The sequence below is a fragment of the Coptis chinensis genome, chromosome 7 (genome assembly GCF_015680905.1).
Source record: "Coptis chinensis isolate HL-2020 chromosome 7, ASM1568090v1, whole genome shotgun sequence".
Taxonomy (NCBI): Eukaryota; Viridiplantae; Streptophyta; class Magnoliopsida; order Ranunculales; family Ranunculaceae; genus Coptis; species Coptis chinensis.
In genome coordinates, this window is record NC_141462.1 from 78,506,768 (window position 1) to 78,528,385 (window position 21,618).

Sequence of the window (21,618 nt, forward strand, 5' to 3'; positions counted from 1 at the left end):
AGTGGCATATAATTTACATTAGACTTTAGTCTTTTAAACTCATTCAAATCTTAAGACTACACGGGCCTTTAATTTTCGATATTTAATCATTCAAAAAAAAAATTTTGACTGGACCGCCTAGTCGGTCCACTTATTTTTAAATGAAATGGGCCTAGGCGAAAGAAAGATCGGTTTATTACAAAAAATGCAATAGTTTATCGACTTCATATAAAAAACATACTCTTTGAGACCCCATAGGACTTTAGTCTTTTAAACTCATTCAAATCTTAGACCGATTTTTAGAATAGCACCCACAAGTAGGTACGGGCCTAAATCATGAGGATTCAGCTGACCGCCTAACCCTCAAATCCTCAATCATTATGTTTTCTTATCTGAACTAATGCTCTCAATGCTCTCAGGCCCTCACCATATATTTAATTTTCTTATTTTGTCGTAAAATACTACTAGCAAAAAACGTCTAAAACTTCGCTTTCTCTTCTGAAAATTTTATCTTGTTATGTAAATAAATACTCTTTTCCTAAAAAAGTTTGCATATAGAAGAGTGTTCAATATATTTTCAGTGACATTGTACATGGTACCAAAAAAATGAAAATGAATCTATCAAGTATCAATTAATCAACATCGTAAAAAAAAGAAATATTGTAAAAGAAGATTGATATATTTTTATTTTTAAATGATTAAATTACTGTACATATGTTATCCTAAGTTTAAAGGAGTTTGTCTTTATTCACCCGCTAATGAGATGTATAAACTTCTGAGAATAAAGAGACAAAACCTTTTGTGCTAAATAGAGGAAGTTTGTGAATACCTTCTCTGGAAAACTCTCACGAGGCTTAAGCTCGTCCACTAGGGAATTCTTAATGGTTTAAGGTTTTGTTGCATATGGTCAATGCAGTCGCACTCTACAAAACGATATTAGTATAATAAACACATATTTGACTTCTTCTGTTTTTATTTCTCTTCTTTGCTTGGAGACAAACAAAATGTTGTTTGGGAGTAGTTGATCAGTCCCTAAATATGCGTTTTTATCCTCTTATAATAATTCAATTTAGTAAGATTATATGATCAATAATGTAGAAAACTCATGTTCTTATTGCTTTTTCAAGATACAGTCCTATTCTGGACCAAATACCTAGAAAGACGTGTTCTAGAGCCAAACTGAGCATAAAAGGGACCTTATGGGACAACTGAAAAACAGTGTCAAAAAGTCAATAGTCAAGATCAAAGTCAACTCAAGGGTCTAAAAACTCAAAAGCTCAAGAAACACTCCAAGACTTCAAAGACCAAGGACAACCCTTTGCAAGATAATGGTTAAGCACAAAAGCCTCAAAAGACCAAATGATCAAATTCCCAAAGACATAGGTTTTGGCCCAAAGGGCTTGATCCTATCCACTCAAAGAAAGCACAAGAAAGTTCTAAATTAGGTTGCTTGTTGGATAAGATATGATTATGACAAACTTGTACATCTCTACACATATATAAGTGTAGAGATGCCCACAAAATAAGGGAGCTAGTTAACTAATAGCTAGACTCTAGCAGGAGTACGTATGAGATAATAATTTATATAATTAGTTAATTGTTTTTATTTAGTTTTATTTTCATTGTTTTCCATTTTTATGCATGGTTTTAAGCTTCAAGCTTTGTTGAATCTAGTTGGTTTTCTTCCATTCAAAGTGTTTAATCTTGTTACTTATCAAAATAATCATTCAAAACAACTTCTTATTCATTCATTCAACACACCAAAATTGGTTATACTCATTTGAAATCAAATGAGTATAACTTGCTAACCAAGCTACATTTTCTTATCTAAATCTTCATGTTTTCCATATAAAACAACTATAGTTTTCATGTTTTAATCCTCAACCTCTCAATAACTAGTTGTCTACATCTTCATACACCAAAAACCATACAAAAAACAATAGGAAATTTAGGAAAAATTTGGTTTTTCTCCATCACAGTTCTACTCTTCAAAGATCTAAGATGAACAACTTCAAAACCCACTACCCAACCACTATAATTACTCAGTAATGCAATTGTTTTCGAGTTATACTGTACTTGTGACTGTCTACGGTTTTATGTAATGCTTTTTTAGGAAAACCAATTTTGATAGCACGGTGCAACATGTTCGTATATAAATGCATGGGTTTCTATGTTTATGCTATTGGATAATATTGTTTTAATTTGATTTTTTTTTTACAACTTTCGTTTTGTTCTTGAATGTGTTTTGCTGGGTGGTCTCGGAGTTCATAGTGAGAGTTTTTTCTAAGCTATAAGATAATGTAGTTTGCACTCCCTAAGCAAAGCCTTTGGGGAATTTTGTTGTTTATTTCCCATACTTAGTGATCACGACAATCTGAGGATGATGATGAAGACTTGAACAACAATTCAAGAACTTATTAGGAGAATGCTCATGAGGTAAAACTTTCAATTGAAACCAAATGAAGAAAAAGGCGGATGGTGGTTCTTGGGGACAATAAGTTGATAATGGGTCATATTCTAAAGGTATGAAATTAAGCATAATTCTAAGAAACTTTACATTAATCAAAATAACTGATCAACTCTCAAATGTGTGTTTTATTATCTTTACAATGCTTCAAATATGCCCTTATTATGCTTAATGAACAAAAAACTTATATCTTTTACTACCGTTTGCAGGATACATACCATTTAGGACGCATATTCCTAATACGTGCATTTTAGCTCAAAAAAGATGGCTATTTATGCTGCTTGAGAAGATTCCAGCTTATGAGCAAAAGTCCCAAAAAGTCAAAGTCAAAAGTCAAGTCAACTGTCAAAGTCAAAAACTCAAGGACTCAAAGCTGAAAGCTACGGACTCAGAGACCTAAAGCCAAAATCAAGACTTATATTGTATGCGCTTAGGTCAAAAGCCCACAAGATTGTTTCTAGAAGGAATGGCATAATTCTAAATGGTGTCCTATATAAACCAAAGAAATGTAGAGAATTAACCATCCAATATATTAGAGTCCAAACCAATTGGTTTGTTAGGAGTAGGATTAAGTAATTTTACATTCATGTCTTTTTATTTTCTTTTATTTACTTTATTTGCATTTTCCATTATTGTTCTTCAAGTTCTTCAATCAAGTTTCATTTAAAATTTGAGTATTTCTTATTTGCAACATCTAATCAAGTTCTCTTTCACTACAAGTTCTTTTCATCAAAGTCCTTATTTGCTTTCATGTCATTCATGTTCTTCAAAGTAGAGTGACACTACACCATTAGAAAGGTTAGGAGAGTTTAGTGAGAGATTTTCAACCCATCAAACCCATCCTCCACTTTCTCAAACTTGTCAATAACTACTTGCTTCTTTTGTGTGACTTTGTCCTATTACACTTTGTTGCTTATTTTCCGTCTTTATTTTTGTCAAGGAACTGAAACCGCATTGTCACCCATTTTTCTTTTGTTTTAAGTAGAACACTCAGTGTTAACACCATATGATTTAGTTATTTGTCTTTTTGGTTTCCTACCCTTAGCATAAAAGAAAGGAATAAGGTGGTTAAGGTGGAAACCTGGGTAGAGAACATGCATGAAAGCTCTGTTTTTCATGTTGATAGTGTGTCTCATTTCCTTTTCTTAAAGCTACTGTAAAAACCATGAATGTTGAAGCTTCTTAAGGCAGATGCATGGATACGTTCTAATTTGGCGTATAATACCTGATCTTTTCAACAAACTCATTCAATTCCTTATCTCCGAGTTTTTTATTGGGTAGTCCTACAGTTAGAAGCATATACTAATCAGCATGTATTAACCATAAATGCATCAAGAGAAAAGCATGTCTCATTACCCATCAATATGGTTGAGAAAAAATTGCTGAAAATTAATAGAATGATAGGGATTTTGTTATGTTAAAATGATGTATACCAAATTAGCTATAGTAATCCTCTACTCAATAATAATCTTAAATTGTGATAATACAAATTTCGGCTAAGGCAAATTAGTTATATACAAATTCAATTATGCCTTTCCTTTTCATAGTACATTAATAATAGTCCTCTATGTATTTTCACTTAATTGAAATGTTCACTATTGCCATCGAGTGCTACTGATAGTCTCATTTGGTGAAATGATATTCAAAGTTGGACGAGTGAGTAGAAGAAAGCATAAAGAGGGGAAAGCTCAGTGCAAGTACATACACTTTTCCTTTATTCAGATCAATTATCGAATTTATAATTTAGAATAGTTAAATTGTTGTACATTTTTATAATTAATATTTTGACCTTTGTATAATAAGTTTTCTTCAACCATGCTAGAATAAGTATTTCCTATGTGCTTGATGTACTTCTCTAGTTTAGGTGGAATTGGTGTATGTTCAACTTAAAAAAGCAAAGCGGCAGGCAGTATGCAGGATATGGAGCTTGTAACACGATGGTTGTATTTTTGGCAAAAGGATGATCGTAATGTGGATAGTGTCATATTGGAAAGACTAGCAAAGAAGCTGGAGCTACATACCATCATAGACTTGAAGACGGAAACTATAGCTATAAGGAAACAATATATGCAGAAAGCACCCATAAGATGATAGACCTTCTGAACAAATTAAAACAAATTGTCGGGGTTGAAGTGTCTAATGTGCTCAATGAACTTGCATACTCTTGTGAATTGAAGTTCCCACGCATCTTTGTCTGTCCCTCATGAATTTGTTTGTCCAATCACACTGGATATAATGACGCACCCTGTTATCGTTGCTTCTGGACAAGTAAACCTTTGGCCGCTCCGTTATGTTTTATCCTTTGTAACAAGGGCATCCCCATCTCTTAAAAGAATTTCTATGTTACTATTTAAGTTCATTTGTCTCTGTTCACTTGTAGGATACGTGCTAATGGGGGGTCTTTATTTATGCATATATTGTTTTTACTCTTGAACAGTTAAATTTAATTGCTAATGGATTTAAAGAAACAATATAGGTCCAAAAGTGAAAAATACCTATTTTGCTAGCATCTCCATCTCTCAAATCAAAACGTGTTAACCCAAAATAGTTAACTGGTGGGTTAACGGTGAGAGTAAGAAGTGGTAAAAGAAATAGACGTTATCATCTCTAAATATCCCTGTAACTGGAAGACTAAAGATAGGTACTAATCGGACACTTGAGTGAATGGTAGGAGTGTTTGCTTCTACTTAAGCAGACCCAGGAATAAAAAGCGTATAAATGTTCAATTGGGAATTCACACACACACACACGTGGACAAAAAAGGCCACTCATCTATTACTATGCGACTCTATAACAAGTCCATAAGAAGTGGACGATGATAGATGCATCTAAGGATCTTGAAGGCCTATGAGAGTGAATACCAAAATACACATAAATGCATCAACAGAGAGTAGGGAAATGAGAGATTAGAAAGAGAGAGGCCGAAGGGAAGTTCAAAAAAAAATTCTAAACCTTTATTCTTCCATTTTTTTGTCTTTGTCTTTCTTATTTGTAATTTTTTTTTCCAGGTATTGCCTTTACAAACGGAAACGAATCGTTGTTTTGAAGTCATTTTCGATGCAATTGTAAGGTAAAAGACACAATTTGCTATTAAAAACTTTATCAACTTTTTTCATAGTCTTTCTTCTTCATGCAATAATTAGTGATTATGATGTTATTTTCTTTGTTTTGTTTACGGTGATTCCAGGGTTATGTCTTCATTTGTTGGAACTTGTTTTCACAATGTTATATCCAATATGTAAATAAGTTAAATAACTCACCATTTTATTAGCTTATCTGATTCTCTACCGTTGAACTTCACACACACACACGCATATATATATATATAGCTTTCAAACCCGTCCTACGAACAGGTGTCGTTATATTAAATTATTCTAAAAAATATTAGCAACTATGCATATCTATGAGATATGAAAATTATATTAATCACTCATTCAAATTTCTTGCACCACTCTTTATAAAAAGAAAACACCAAACCTTGATAAAACTCATCGACTTCTTTTTGTTGTTAGGTTTAATAATAGAAGTTTGATTGAAATTTTGTGAGAATGTCTAATGTGGCGAAGATAATATTGAAACAACTTGAATAGCAAGACATTCTCAATCATAATAAAATAATTATGATAAACACTACTTAAAATGGAAAACTATATTTGTCGATATATTTATTCCCCTTACATATAATACAAACATGTCTTAGGGTTATTAGTTTAATGTATTTGCTTCAAGTTTCTGATTTTCCATGAATTATTCTTTGAAGTTAGTTCAATGTAGTACGTTGCATCCAGTTTCCAATTTTTCATTAATTATTTTTTGATGTTAGTTCAATACAATTGCATCAAGTTTCCGATTTTTCGTTAATTATTATTTGATGTTAGTTCAATGCAATTGCATCCACTTTATGATTTCCCATTAGTTATTCATTCATATTAATTCAGTACAGTTGCATCTAGTTTTCGATGTTTCGTTAATTAGTCTTTGAGATTAGTTCATTGTATTTACATCCAAGTTCCAATCTCCTGTTAATTACTCTTTGAGGGTAGTTCAATACATCTACATCTAGTCTCTGATTTTCCATTAATTATTTTTCTAGGTTAGTTCAATAGTTTACAATTTCTAGTTATTTATGCTTTGAGGTCAGTGCGATGCAGTTACATCTGGCTTCTGATTTCCAGTTAACTATTCTTTGAGGTTATTTCAATGGATTTGCATCCGGCCAATTTATGATTTCCGTTAGTTAATATCTGATTTTAGTTTAATGAAGTTGCATCCATTTTCTTATTTTTCATTAATTATTCTTTGAGGTTAATTAGTTCAATGCAATTGCATCCAATTTCCGATTTTATGTTAATTGTTCTTTGAGGTTAGTTCAATGCATTTGCATCAAGTTTCTGATTTCCCGTTAATTATTTTTTGAGGCTAGTTCAATGGAGTTACATCAAATTTATAATTTCCTGTTAATTATTCATTTAGGTTAGTTCAGTGCAGTTTCATCCATTTTTCAATGTTTCGTTAATTAGTCTTTGAGATTAGTTCATTGCATTTGCATCTAGTTTTCGATTTCTCGTTAATAACTCTTTAAGGTTAGTTCAATACATCTATATCTAGTTTCTGATTATTTATATTTTGAGGTTAGTTCGATGCAATTACATCCAGTTTTTTATTTCCCATTAACTATTCTTTGAGGTTATTTCAATGCATTTGCATTTAGTTTCCGATTTCCCACCAATTATTCTATAAGGTTAGTTCAATGCAGCTGCATTCGGTTTTTGATTTTCTGTTAATTATTTTTTGAGTTTAGTTCAATGTATTTGCATCCAGTTTCCGGTTTCCCATTAATTATTATTTGAGGTTTGTTTGATGTATTTGCATACCGTTTCCGATTTCCCGTTAAATATTTTTCAAGGATTTGCATCAAATTTCTAGTTTCTCATTAGTTATTATCTTACGTTAGTTTAATGCAACTGAATCCAGTTTTCGATTGCTAGTTAATTACTTTTTGAGTTTAGTTTATTACATTTGCATAAAGTTTCCGATTTCCCGTTAATTACTCTTTAAGCTCAATTATGTATTTGAATCTAGTTTCCGATTTCCTTTTAATTATCCAATGTTGTGTGTAATACCAACTTCTACTAATCCATCTGTAATGTTCTTGCAAACATGACATAAAAAATAAATTATATTTGATTTACTATGTGGGATAATCAAAGATTATCCAGTTCCCGATTTTTCGTTAATTATTCTTTAAATTATGCATGACTCACCATGTGGAATCTCCAAAGATTATCTACGAATGGGTGTTGTTATATTAATTATTCTAAAAAATATTTACAAATATGTAGAACTATTATATATTAATATTATATTGATCACTCATCCAAATTTCTTATAATATAAAAACCTCACTCTCCATTAAAAAAAAAACTCACCTATGATAAAATCCTTCAACTTCATTTTGTTGTTTAATAATAGAAGTTTTGTGAGATTGCCTAATAAGGTGAAGTTCATATATATTGAAGCTACTTGAATAGTAAGGAGTTCCCAATCATACGAAAAGAGATAAGATAAACACCATTTTAAATGCAAAACTATACTTATCGAGACATTCCCACAACATATAACCCAACTATGTTTTGAGGTTAGTTCAATACATTATTTGCATCCAGTTTCTGATTTTCCATTATTTATATTTTGAGGTTAGTTCAATGCAGTTGCATCCAATTTCTAATTCCTATTATTTATTTTTTGAGGTTAGCTCAGTGCATTTGCATCCAGTTTCTGATTTCTTGTTAATTATTCTTTGCGGTTAGTTCAATATATTTTTGGAATATTTTATAAATTTTCCACATAATATATCATAAATTGAAGAAAACAATACATGGATGGGTAACGAATTATACCCAAAATCAAACATTGGGATTTAAACTTTTTTTAGCAAGTTTGGGTATCCATGTGTACAACGTTTTGCAACGTTTGGTTCTGTTTCATTTCCGTCCATTTATTTCATACGTGTAACACTTTTCTTCTTTTTCTCTAATTATTTTCCTATGTGGCCATTTCTTATATGGCAAATGGTGGTATATAGTACATCTGCTGTAAGATTAATTAGGCAACTCCCCATGCATGAATCACGTGCTCTATACTTAAGTTATGAGACACATGGTGACATCACGTCGACTAGTGGAAATGATCAGACGGTTATGACTAAATTAAAAATAGGACGAGAGCATTATCTGGTCACGTCATCTTCTTCCAAATCTCAAAAGCATACTGACTGACAGATCTGAGAATATGTAAGATTGTTTGCTTCATCTGATTTCCCAGAACTTCCCACCCCTGGCATATAAGTATATAACCAACAAAAACAACACGCTCTTTCTTTGAGACTGGAGTTTTCGAGGTCTCTTCTTGCAAAGGAAGGCTCAAGGCATCAGTATCACATGCCAGAAGAGTAAGTGAATCAGAATCTTGTTTTTGGTCTTGGTCATGTTTGCGAGATCTCTTTTTTATCTTCTGTTCTAGTTGTTGGAGAACCTCGATCAGTTTTTACAATTGTGAATCTTCGTTCCAATGCCTCTATAGTGTGTGTCTTTTGGTTACTAGTCATGGTAATTAAAAACTCAAGATAGAGCTTCGAAGCTTTCCTTGCAGCTCACTTCTGTAAGTGGGAAAAGAATTTTAAAACGTTTGAATCTTTCATGGACAATGTAACACTTCCCAAATTCCTAACTAAATAAAATAATGATGCCCAAAGAGCTATAAGTCAAATTAGCTCAAAATTTAACAACCCATGTCTAAATCAATGTCGGAAAATATTGCTTTTATGCTTATCGGAGCCACTAACTTCTGAGTCAATATACTTAGCTATGAAATACAGTATTGCAATTAATTAATATTCATGGTGTGATATTAATCATATTGAAATGCAAATAGAAAGGAACAAGCATAAGATGAAGAAGAAAAATGATAGTTGGAGAAGATGATACTTAGTTGTTTATGTTTTGTGTTGGCATACCACGTGGCAAGGTTTACATGGCCACATTAGAAATTAAGGGCCACTTAATTAGAGAAAAAGAAAAAAAAAAAAAAACGTGACAAGTATGAGATAAATGGACGGAAGTGAAACAGAACCAAACGTTGCAAAACGTGGTACACATGGATACCCAAACTAGCTCAAAAAAAAATTTAACCCCAATGTCTGATTTCGGGTATAGTTCGTTATCCATCCATGCATTTTTTTTTCTAAATTTAATTGAAATATGTCATAATTATTGTGGCTAGAATTGTGATTTTTGGAATCCTTAACTATGAATTAATGTCTAAATCCCACAGTGGATGACGCATCAAATCGAAAGGCTTTTAGGAAAAATTGTTTTTGGTAAAAACTATTGTTTTTAGCAATTTAGTTTTTTGTCTCATATTTTTTTTTCATAATTAGCTATATTGTTTAGGAAAAGTTCGAGACTCTGTGAAACTCTAGATGGGATTGTTTTTTTCATAATTAGCTATAGTGTTTAGAAAAAATTCGAGACTCTGTGAAACTCTAGATGGGATTGTTTCCTTATTTATATCCTATTTTTTTATAATTAGTAATAGAGTTAGAAAAAATTGGAGTCTCAGCGAGTGCTCCAAAAAATAGATTGGTGAGAGTATAACTATAATATATATCTAAGGAATTGGAATATGTCGTAATTATTGTGGCCGGAATTGTGATTTTTGGAATCCTATAGTGGATGACGCATCAAATCGAAAGGATACCGTTTTAAGAAAATCGTTTTCGGTGGAAACTATTGTTTTTAGCAATTTAGTTTTTTGTCTCATATTTTTTTTTTTCGTAATTAGCTATATTGTTTAGGAAAAGTTCGAGATTTTGTGAAACTCTAGATGAGATTGTTTTTTTTTTTTTTTTTTTTTTTTTTTTTAATTAGCTAGAGTTTTTAGAAAAAGTTAGAGACTCTGTGAAACTCTAAATGAGATTATTTTTTTATTTATATCATACTTTTTTATAATTAGTAATAGAGTTTAGAAAAAATTGGAGTCTCTACGAGTGCTCCAAAAAAAATAAATTGGTGAGGGTATAACTATAATATATATCTAAGAAATTAGAATATGTCGTAATTATTGTGGCCGGAATTGTGATTTTTGGAATCCTTAACTATGAATAAATGTCCAAATCCCACAGTGGATGTCGCATCAAATCGAAAGGGTACCATTTTAGGAAAAAAAAATCGGTGGAAACTATTGTTTTTAGCAATTTAGTTTTTCGTCACTTTTTTTTTTTTCGTAATTAGCTAATATTGTTTAGGACAAGTTCGAGACTCTATGAAATTCTAGATGAGATTGTTTTTTTTTTCGTAATTAACTATAATGTTTAGGAAAAATCGAGACTCTGTGAAACTCTAGATGGGATTGTTTCCTTATTTATATCCTACTTTTTTATAATTAGTAAGAGAGTTTAGAAAAAACTGGAGTCTCAGCGAGTGCTCCAAGAAATTGATTGGTGAGGATACAGCTATAATATATATCTAAGGAATTTGAATATGTCGTAATTATTGTGGCCGGAATTGTGATTTTTGGAATCCTTAACTATGAATAAATGTCTAAATCCCACAGTGGATGGCGCATCAAATCGAAAGGGTTTTAGGAAAATCGTTTTCGGTGGAAACTATTGTTTTTAGTAATTTAGTTTTTTGTCTCATATTTTTTTTCGTAATTAGCTATATTGTTTAGGAAAAATTGGAGACTTTGTGAAACTCAAGATGAGATTGTTTTTTTCGTAATTAGCTATAGTGTTTAGGAAAAATTGGAGACTTTATGAAACTCAAAATGAGATTGTTTTTTTCGTAATTAGCTATAGTGTTTAGAAAAAGTTAGAGACTCTGTGAAGCTCTAGATGGGATTGTTTCCTTATTTATATCATATTTTTTTTATAATCAAAGACCATTAATACTGAACAGTCGAGAATGCTCCCAGGAAGCCACGTCAGTCCCCCTTTTTTCTCTAATGTGGACACCTCAGCTTTTCCAATAATTCAACAGAAAAAAAGGAATTCTACGCTCTCTTTTTCCAATTTCAATTGTTCGTAAACCAAAGGAAAAATACAAAAAACAAAAAGCTTCACAAATATATATATATATATACCTAAAAAGGTCTCCGCACAGATATATCTTAGGGTTTATACATGTTCTCCTCATTAGTACATACAAAACAATATCTCTCCACAAAAGCTCTAATCAAACTGTTAATCCCCAACAAAAACCCACAGCAAAAACTGAAAAAGTTGTTTATCTCTTCTTCCTTGATCTCCAATAAATCCACTCTTCATCACCATACCACTTCTTATTCACCGCCATTACCACCACACTAGGTACACATTAGCTTCAAGCCATGGCCACCACCACAGCGGCTAAAACTTCACTTTTCTTGGGCACCCGTTTACAAGAAGCCACTATCTGAAACTCTAGTAGGAATTGAAGTGTATTCTTTATGGTAGTACTGAATCAGAACGAGTCCCAAAAGCATGCGCGCAACTGACTAATGAATTTTTCAAGGAGAATACGCACATGTTGCGCCTTTTGATTGTTTTCCTTCCAAATCTGAAATTGGCATTGACAGTGACGTTGCTCATCCTATTAAGGTACTTTCCTCAAAGTCCGGATCTCTATTGTAGATTTTTTTTGTAATAAGGCGAGCTTTTGTTTTTAGGTCATTGAAACGAGTGGGATTTGTGTGCTTTACAATAACACCATAAATTAGTCATTAAGTTGTGCTTCAGTAAGTGATTGTTGCATAACTCTATGTTTCTCAGAAGACCGTTTCGCAAGGCCCCTCACCCCTCGCTAGCGTCTATCTTTGTGGATCACGCTTTTTTTTTAACCTGACCTCGGGCTTTGCTTATCAAACTTCACAAGTAGCATGTCCCGTGTACCCATTGTTGTATTTTCATCCTTTTGGACTGATCTGTTATGTGATATTGACTCGATAATGATATTTTGTTACAGGTTGATGCAGGGAAAGACGAAGTTTTAGCCAATGGGGCATTGAAGCATGAGGAAAAAGACATCAATGAGCCAGAAGAGGAAAATGCTTTGGAAGGAGAATTCATAAAAGTGGAGAAGGAAGCATTAGATGTGAAGGACAGTCCCCATACAGATGAAGCCACAAGAGATTTGGAAATTAAACCATCTGTTGTATGAGACAGCTCAAGCACTTTACTGGCAAGTAGAGACCTTTTGGAAGCCCAAGAGAAAACAAAGGAACTCTGGGTTCTTTAAACTTTCTTAGTGGTGTTATTAACAATGCTGCTTATCATGTTCTCTGTGCTGATTATATGAAGCGTCTTTTCCCAATTCCCAAAAGTGGTATGCCTCGAACACTCTCAATCACGGGATCAACATTGGTATTATCTTTTTTTTAATTATATGGGCTTCACCGTTGTTTGTAATGGTGTTGTTTCTTTGGGTATTATTTCTCTTTTGTTGTTTGTTCTTATGGATTTTATTTCACTACCCAAACTTCAGCCTCGACATTGGCTTACATTGGGCGAAAAAGGAAAGAAAACAGATTGGAATCTATATTTTAATACTTTGTTATGGAACTTGAATTTATGGGATAATGCAAGTACTTTAGCTGGTGAAGTTGATAAACCGCAAAGTGCGTTTCCTAAGGCATTGTTTTCAATTGGGATTATAACATGTCTTGGATATCTAATTCCTCTTTTAGCAGCAACTGGGTCATTAAGCAGAGTGTGTGGGACGATGGGTATTTAGCAGAAGCAGGTAATCTGATTGTAGGTAACTGGTTAAAAATTTGGATAGAACTTGGTTCGGTGTTGTCTTCAATTGGATTATTTGAAGCACAGTTGAGTAGTAGTTCATATCAGCTCTTGGGTATGGCTGATTTGGGAACTTTATATCTTGGGAATGGGGTCTAAGAAAGGTCCAGCAAATCTATCTAAGGCTATATATGAATGGCTACGGTCTGTCAAAACACTGCTTGGAACTTTGCTCCCAGTTCGAGGTAAGATTAATAATAGAATTTACAAGCGAGATGTAATCAAAATCAAAGATGTATAAATATGCCTATATATCCATTCCCTGTCTAAATTTCTTTTGGGATAATCAGCTTCAAACAATATATGCAACAAAATAGTTATATATTAGCACTTAGGCTAATTGCACTATTGCTTTGGCGAGCATAACCCAACACAACATATTACAAGTGTTTAATCAGTTCTGATGTTTTTTTACATTAGTTTTTATTTTTATATTTTTTAATTCATTTCAGATTTTGCTGTAGGGAATTGAAGGTGTGGGAGTATTGCAACAAATGCAGAATACCATCAATCCCGAGACTAAACATTCATATATCATTAACATCATTGAAGCTTGGAAGGCTTATGAATGAAATTCACTTTACTGTCGATCCTCATATCATATCTAGGAAGCATGTTTGTCTTTTGATTGTTATCATTGATTTTTTCATATTGTTCTCATTAGAAAGTAAACAGTGGTATGTTGAATGTTGGTTCCCGCCCCTTGCTATTGCTATGTTGAGATTATAATATGGTTCTTTTATTTTAAAATATGGATCTATGAGAGAATGGGTAAAATATGGAGGCGGAATTTGTGGTGAGAAATGCATCCATGGTAAGTTGGCTTTGTTTTATTTTGACTTTCCATTGTTTCTACTGCATATGCACTCATTATTGCATTTGCGAGTTTCAATTAGATGTGGTTGTCCACGTCAGTTGGGGTATTAAGTAATGAGGTGAATTCGGTAATTAGGGGTATTCCGAAAAAGTTGGAGAAAAAACCCTAAAAAATAGACCCACGAAAGTTAAGACGGAGGTATTACGAAAAAACAAGGGAGACTCCAGTAAAGAAGAAAACATGATTTCTCTTAGTTTAGACCCTCTCTCTTCGAGATTCTCAACACGAAAACATGATTTCTTCTCCCGTCAAGTACTCCTCAGGTAAATCTTAGTGATGCAGTTAATTTTTTAAAAGATTATTAAAGGATGACTTAATAAGAACCTGGAACAGAGCCTTTGTTTCTTAGGACGAAAATATGATTTGTTCAACAAAAGGTAACCATACAATTCTTATTAATCTATAGAGTATGGTTTATGTTAATTTACTAATATCTCAATTTGATATTTTTGTTTTCCATTGGATTTAACCTATTGGGTTTAGTATGATTTTAGTGATAAACACTTTGGAATATATTATGCACTCTGATTTAGATTCAACTTGACATTTGACAGTTGTGGCTATAATAACTACATAGTTGAGACCTTCCTGTCCAACTCTTTAATTGATTTACTTGCATAATTAATTATCCTTATTATGCAATGTAGATCATTCTCTGAACAAACATTTTTCTTTTTTGTTATTTGGAGAATGTAGAGTTTGGCTTTATATCGGAACCCAAATACATAGATTTAGAAGCTATGACAATATATTCTAAGAAATTGAGATTTAATTTGGACACAAGAAAAAAGTGTTCACGTATATCTACTCTAATTTGTTATGAATGGAAATTTGAATGAACAATCAATATAATATTTATATATCATAGTAGCAAATATTTTTCAGAATAATTTATATAACGACACCCGTTCGAAGCCTTTTATGATAACCATTTTCTCATGTTTAACCACCATAACTTACACGAAACCGGCCGGTGTTGTCCTCAACATTCCTAACGGACATGCCCCTCCGAGAAGGGTAACTCATACTCTCTTGCCTGAGATAGTGAGATTGTACTGTTATTTGTTTATGTATATTATTTTGCATGAAATTTTAGTTTCAGAAACGCGTCATATACTGATTACCAGATCTCTTTTCATGGGTTCTTAGTATAAGTTGACACCAAATTTATCTCCTTCATTCTACAAAAAATATAAGTGGCGAGTTTGTTTTGCTTCCTTTATGCAGAATGGGAGAATATAAGATCACGTGTACAAATAAGAATCTACACGTCAACATACTACCTGATACTGCGATAAATAAAGCATATTTGTATTGTTGTATCGCGGTAAGCAATAGTCTGTTTATCCTATCTATACATACTTTCTTTCTTGTTTCTTGCTGGAATTTGTACTCTTTTTAGCATAAAACTCACTAGGTATTGAACAATCAATTTGTCTATGATATAATAGGTCATCACACCATTCAAACTAAGACTATGATTGTGGCTACTGCCACTACTGCACCCACCATGGGAAGTGCTTCTGGAATCTGGATTGCATTAACAGCTTCTGGATTGATGTTTGCAGCTTGCACTACAGGGCATTCAATGATTACATTAGTGCCAGTGGGACTGACATCCGCAAGTGCCAATTCTACCTGGTATGAATAATGAACGAGTGCCAAAATGGTTGAGAAAAATTGAAGCAAAGGACAACTAACAGAGGCTTTTGAAGCAAACATCTATTGATATCTTCAATTTTCAGGTACTTCATTAAATAAAATTTTTGTTTTCTTTCTAATCTATCATATTTTTTGTTTTAATTATCAATTTTATTTTGTAGTTTTATGTCTCTCTTGATATCTCATGGTAATGAATGTTGTAGTTTTATCTTCTCTATAGGTGTTGTATTCCTTTTTTTTTTTTTCATTGTTTTTTTTCCTTTTGGTTTGATAAGTCACTAAGTTAGAAGAATTGATCGATATTAACGAAACTATGGAAATAAATAACTAAATTCTAAATTTATATCGATTAATTAAATTTATATTTGTTAAGCATTCACTCCAAACACAATAAACTTGGGCATTGTGTTCAACCCATTACAACTCTGAGATATTGGGTTCTAACCAGTAGACTTCCAATAAATTAAGTTCAAGGCATTATGGTGTCTTCCCCAGCAAATAGAAGTCCTTGCTACCACAAAGATGTTTTAATGGGTATGTTCACCTCCACTAGACTTCTACTGTTGATGCTCAGTGAAAAGGATCAAATTGATAGCAACAAACTGATGGAATACTTGGATTTTTAGGGCTGCTTTATTTGCACAGCAACATGTAAGTACCTAATGCACAGATGCAAATCAACCTTTGAAGGAAGCTGACTTCACCAGTGAAAAGCTTCAGGTAATGCAGTTGTTGTTTCATATTAAGTGAAAGTTTTATCATAAATTCTCATGCCATAACTAACTCTCATTTCAATTATTGCTTTTTAGCAAATGTCTAAACATGACCTGTTTGGAGTTTTTTTCCAACTTAAATCTGTGCATTAAAACTACTGAAGAGAGGAAGCTGCTTTTTTGTTTCCCAACTTCTTTTTTCTACATAACAACATGCATGCTACGTTGTTTTTTACTTTTTATTTTTATTCATTTTTTTTCAGACTTTAAGAATCTAAGTTCATGAAAGTGGACCCCCTGTGGTTGTGGAAATAACTGATGGATTGAAATTGAACAACATTACAATTATATGATTAGATAAAGTATTGATAAAACAAACTTAGTCCATGATAAAAATTACATTGGATTACTTTCGTGCGAGTATTTCATTTTTCGTGAGCATATGTGAATTGTTGGTGGGACGTTTTTTGGGACTGTCTAGGCATGTGAAATAATTACTTGGATTACGCTATTGAGGTTTATAGAACTCTTAATTGCAAGGTTCTTTTAGTTGTTCACAAATTCTTATGCTCTACTACTCTTGCTTTATGTTGTCTAATTGGGCAAGGCATAAGAAATTGGGGTTTGAGATGAATCAAGACCCGAGTCTGAAAATTGAAACGCACAAACGCCAGATTGGGTCATCATTAACACACTGAGTCTCATATCTAGAGTGCAAAACCCACATGCTAACATTGTTCTACATGGAACTAATCAAAGTTGCAGCATTAAGACTTTTAGTTCTATTAATGACCATTCTAGATATACCATAGTGAATAAAAGGCCCAACTGAAGTTCCTCTTAAAAGGATCCCCAAGCTAACCTTTGGGGAGTCGCACAACTTTTCTAAATGAAATCACACATTCTGTCATTACTAGACCGAAACCATGTGATGAATTCTAAGAAGTTAGGTTCTTGATAGAGAAGTTTTTCTAGCCTTTCAACACCCATTCAAAGGGGCTTTTTAAAAACTTATTGAAGTGTATATGAACTACATGGAAACCACTTATGTGTTGTTTACATGAAATAGACATGACTTGATATTTTTTTGAGTAGCCTTTTAATTAATCTGACATTTGTACGTGATGAATGTTGATATTGTTTTTGTAAGATTCAAGAAGCTATTCAGATTTTGTTTATATACAGGGATGGTATTGTCGCTAAATAGTGAGTTCAATGAGTAGCATGTTTATCAAATCTCAAAGAACTAACTTGAACTATAGGTTAACATCGTTTTTTTCGTACATTTGAATTTTATTGTTTTCCGTTAGCCGTGTCTAGTTGGTTTAACTTTTGACTTTGTGGCTCATGGAGCTGGGGTTATTTGATTAGGAGTTTGGTACAGTTCAAGTTTTTTGGAAAAATTTGAGTCGAAAGAGGTATGTCTTCATTCGAATTTGTTAATGATATAAACCTTTTGATAGCTATGGGACTCGAAAGTATATATTTAATTTGTCTTTTCGGTAATGGCTTTGTACGAGGTGTTTGGATGATCTGGCATTAATCGAGACATTCAAGTTCTTTGTTGTACTAAGTTCTAATGTTGCAGGATCTCATTTTTTAAACCAGTTATTTAACTGCTCTGGCATTCGTCAAGACGGTTAAGTAGCTGGGTTAATCAATGAGAAGTATATTGTTTTAAATTTTCAGGTTATGACAGGTTTTATATTTATGAAATGTCGAAAATACAGAGGACACTGTCGAAATTTTTCAGAAAAGTCACGTACTTTAGGTATATAATTGTTCGAGTTTTGAGGTGTTGGACTCGAAAGTATATATTTAATGTGTTTTCGGTAATGGCTTTGGATGATCTGGCATTAGTTGAGACATTCAAGTTCTTTGTTGTACTAAGTTCTAATATTGCAGTGATCTCATTTTTTAAACCAGTTATTTAACTGCTCTGGCATTCGTCGAGATGGTTAAGTAGCTGTGTTAATTAATGAGAAGTATATTTGTACGAGGTGCTTGGATGATCTGGCATTAGTCGAGACATTAAGTTCTTTGTACTAATTAAGTCATAATGTTGCAGTGATCTCATTTTTTTAACCAGTTATTTAACTGCTCTGGCATTCATCGAGACGGTTAAGTAGCTGGGTTAAATTTTCAGGTTATTATAGGTTTTATATTTATGAAATGTCGAAAATATAGAGGAGACTCTGTCGAAATTTTTGAGAAAAGTCACGTACTTTAAGTATATAATTGTATATTCATAGTTTCTAATAGTTGCATGGTGTGAATCCCTTACTAATATGAATTGATAGCATATTGTGTATAGCATTTTGGTTTTACGGAGAATCTATAGCATATTGTGTATAGCATTTTGGTGATGTAGGAAGATTCAATTCACTTCAAGGGGAAGATTGAGAAGTGTGGAGCAAGGTTGCATATTGATTTTTAGGGCAATGAATTCAACAACCATGGCTGAAGAGTGATATATATAGGGCTGCCTTTAGATATTTCTTTTTATACTATGTTGGGGTTTAGTACGTTTGTTTTTCTTTATGAACTACAGTAACTATTATCACAATACAACTCATTGCACAAAACTATGTGCACCTTTCAGTTAAAGCGTTGCAATGCAACGTTCGACAAATGCCCATCTTCGTTAGGGCTCCATTCTTATGGGTCTATAACTTTCCAACAACTCATTTTTATACCAAAAATTTGGTTATCTGCAAAGTTCAAACATAAAGTCTCTGTTTGTTCAAACTTTCTTAGGAAAATTCAAATTCTCAAAAGTTCAAGAGGTGTATATTTATTTGTGGTTTGATTTTTCTGGCAAGCTGCGTAACTAAACCTCAGCTCTTCTTCATCAAGTATTCATGCTTTTCATGCCTCCTATAATGTTATGCCTTTTTTTGCCTTCTTCTTCATGACTATTTTTTTTTTCTCCACGAGTACTCAATCCACTACATATAATGTTTTTGTAAAAATTTGATCTTTGCACTGCTAGGTTCCGAAGTTGTATATATATAAAAGCTTGAGATGGTTGAACTGTATGCATTCCTGCTTTTGTTATGCATTGCGGATTATTATAAAAAAAAAATTTTTTTTTCAAATTACTACATTGTTACTGGCTTGCTGTTATATGTTACTTGAAATTTAATATGTGAATGGTTGGGCTGTCTTAGTCTTAGCGGAATGAATGTATATGAACGTGCACACTAATCTTGACTCATGTAAAGGGCGGTAATAGATGAAGACCAATGGACGATGCTATATAACATGTCTATTCTTATGTAGAACTTGATTTATTGATAATAGTATATGGAGATCAACTCATCTTATAGATAGATAGATAGTTAAAGAAAAAGTCAAACTCAGAGTGCTTTTCTACTATTAAAGTTTCACATTCATAACTTGATTAAATCCAGGAACAACCCCATCAGAAATGATTGAATTTGATTTTGTAAATAGTGTAAGTATGTAGCAAAATCAATTTTGGATATTGTTTTGGCAACAACAAGTGAACTAAGCATTTATTTGTTTGGTTCCAAGAGCTGCAAAGGAGAAAATATTATTTTTGACTTTTGACTGCGTACACAAGGTGACTTTGTTAGAGAAAAAGGTAGAAAAAGATAGTTCAAGATGACTCATTTAGAGAGAGATTTCCTAACAACAGCTGTGCTCACATTTCTCACTCTACATCTGATCCCGAGATTCTTCAAGAAGGAAACTTAAGTCCAAGCTACAATTTTAAGTTTGCGTCATGCAAATGCTCATTGGAAGAGTTGGAACACTTAAAAACCAAGAAGGACAATATGGAAATGAAGTTATCAAAGATGTACTCAAAATTTAGAGCTTAGTGAGTGTTAGTTACACGTGGAATAAACAAACAAACACGTAAGTTCATTTTTTATGTCGATATATAAGAGGTAATTACAGTTTAATTGGGCTCAAGCAAACAAAAACAAATGAACAAAAGAAAATGCCCAAATCAAAATTAATAACTCGGTCTAATGGGATTTGGGCTTTTAATTCAAAATCCAATATATATAATTATTTATTCAAGAAGACTTTGGGTTATTAAATCATTAGCTATCAATGTACACATATTATTTATTCAAGTGGAGTTTAGACATTTGAATCCTTAACTATCAAGGTAGCAGGCCCGCCATAGGCCCGAGCTTAAACTAGAATTTCTGCGAGCTCCAAAACATAGATTGGTGAGGGTATAGCTATAATATAAATCTAAGGATAAAGATAAATATTTGTTTCCTATTTTATCCCCTACTTTTTCTTAATTAGTCATGACACGTAGACACTCTAGAAACGCTTCCTCAATTGAAGAGGGTAGAGCTATAATATATACAAGATTTTAGACCCTACCATACTGTTGGAATCATTTCTAAAATTCACAACCCATAAATTTTTGCAAGGAATTCAATGATGGATAATTATTAGCATAATTTTTTAGAATTGATTTAGCGATTGGAGTTGTATAAAAAAAATTTGCAAGATGTTAATTGACTTATTAGAGTTGTGGTTGTATTAGGAAACTTCTTAAGATTAAGAGCTCATATTGTATTATGAAACTTCTTATGATTTAAGAGTTTCCACGTGGCATACCTCTCTCTCAAGAACGCGCCACCTAGAAAATAGATAGTCCACATAAGATGTACTATGCTTTAATATAGATCGAGAGAGGTGATATATATATATATATATATATACGTAAGTAAAACTTCACCTACAAAATGAATTCAAACTTATTTTTTTGTGAATATGATATACTCAATATTAAGATCATCTCTACAAAATTTCAGCTCATTTGGAAACCTCTAACATTGGCAAAAAACGATTACAAAAACTCAACAATTCTGAACCGTTAGATTTCTTTTTAAAGATGACAATAATTTTTATCTATGTTAGAGGTAGGGGTGGGAATTTGGCCCTAACGGCCCTAACGACCCTAACCCAGCCTTGACAGACCCGACCTTAAGCCTTATAAAGCCTTCATAACTAAAGCCCTCACAGAGTTTAGGGCAGGGCCGGCCCGGCCCTAATGCCTTCTAGGGCAAGGCTAGGGCTAAGGTTCTAAAACATA

The 21,618-nt window shown here is 32.7% G+C and overlaps 1 pseudogene; it reads left to right on the top strand.

Annotated features, from left to right (window-relative positions):
• The first annotated feature begins 4,681 nt into the window (after positions 1-4,681).
• Positions 4,682-13,379, top strand: LOC147489096 (putative polyamine transporter At3g13620 pseudogene; annotated as a pseudogene).
• Positions 13,380-21,618: the final 8,239 nt, after the last annotated feature.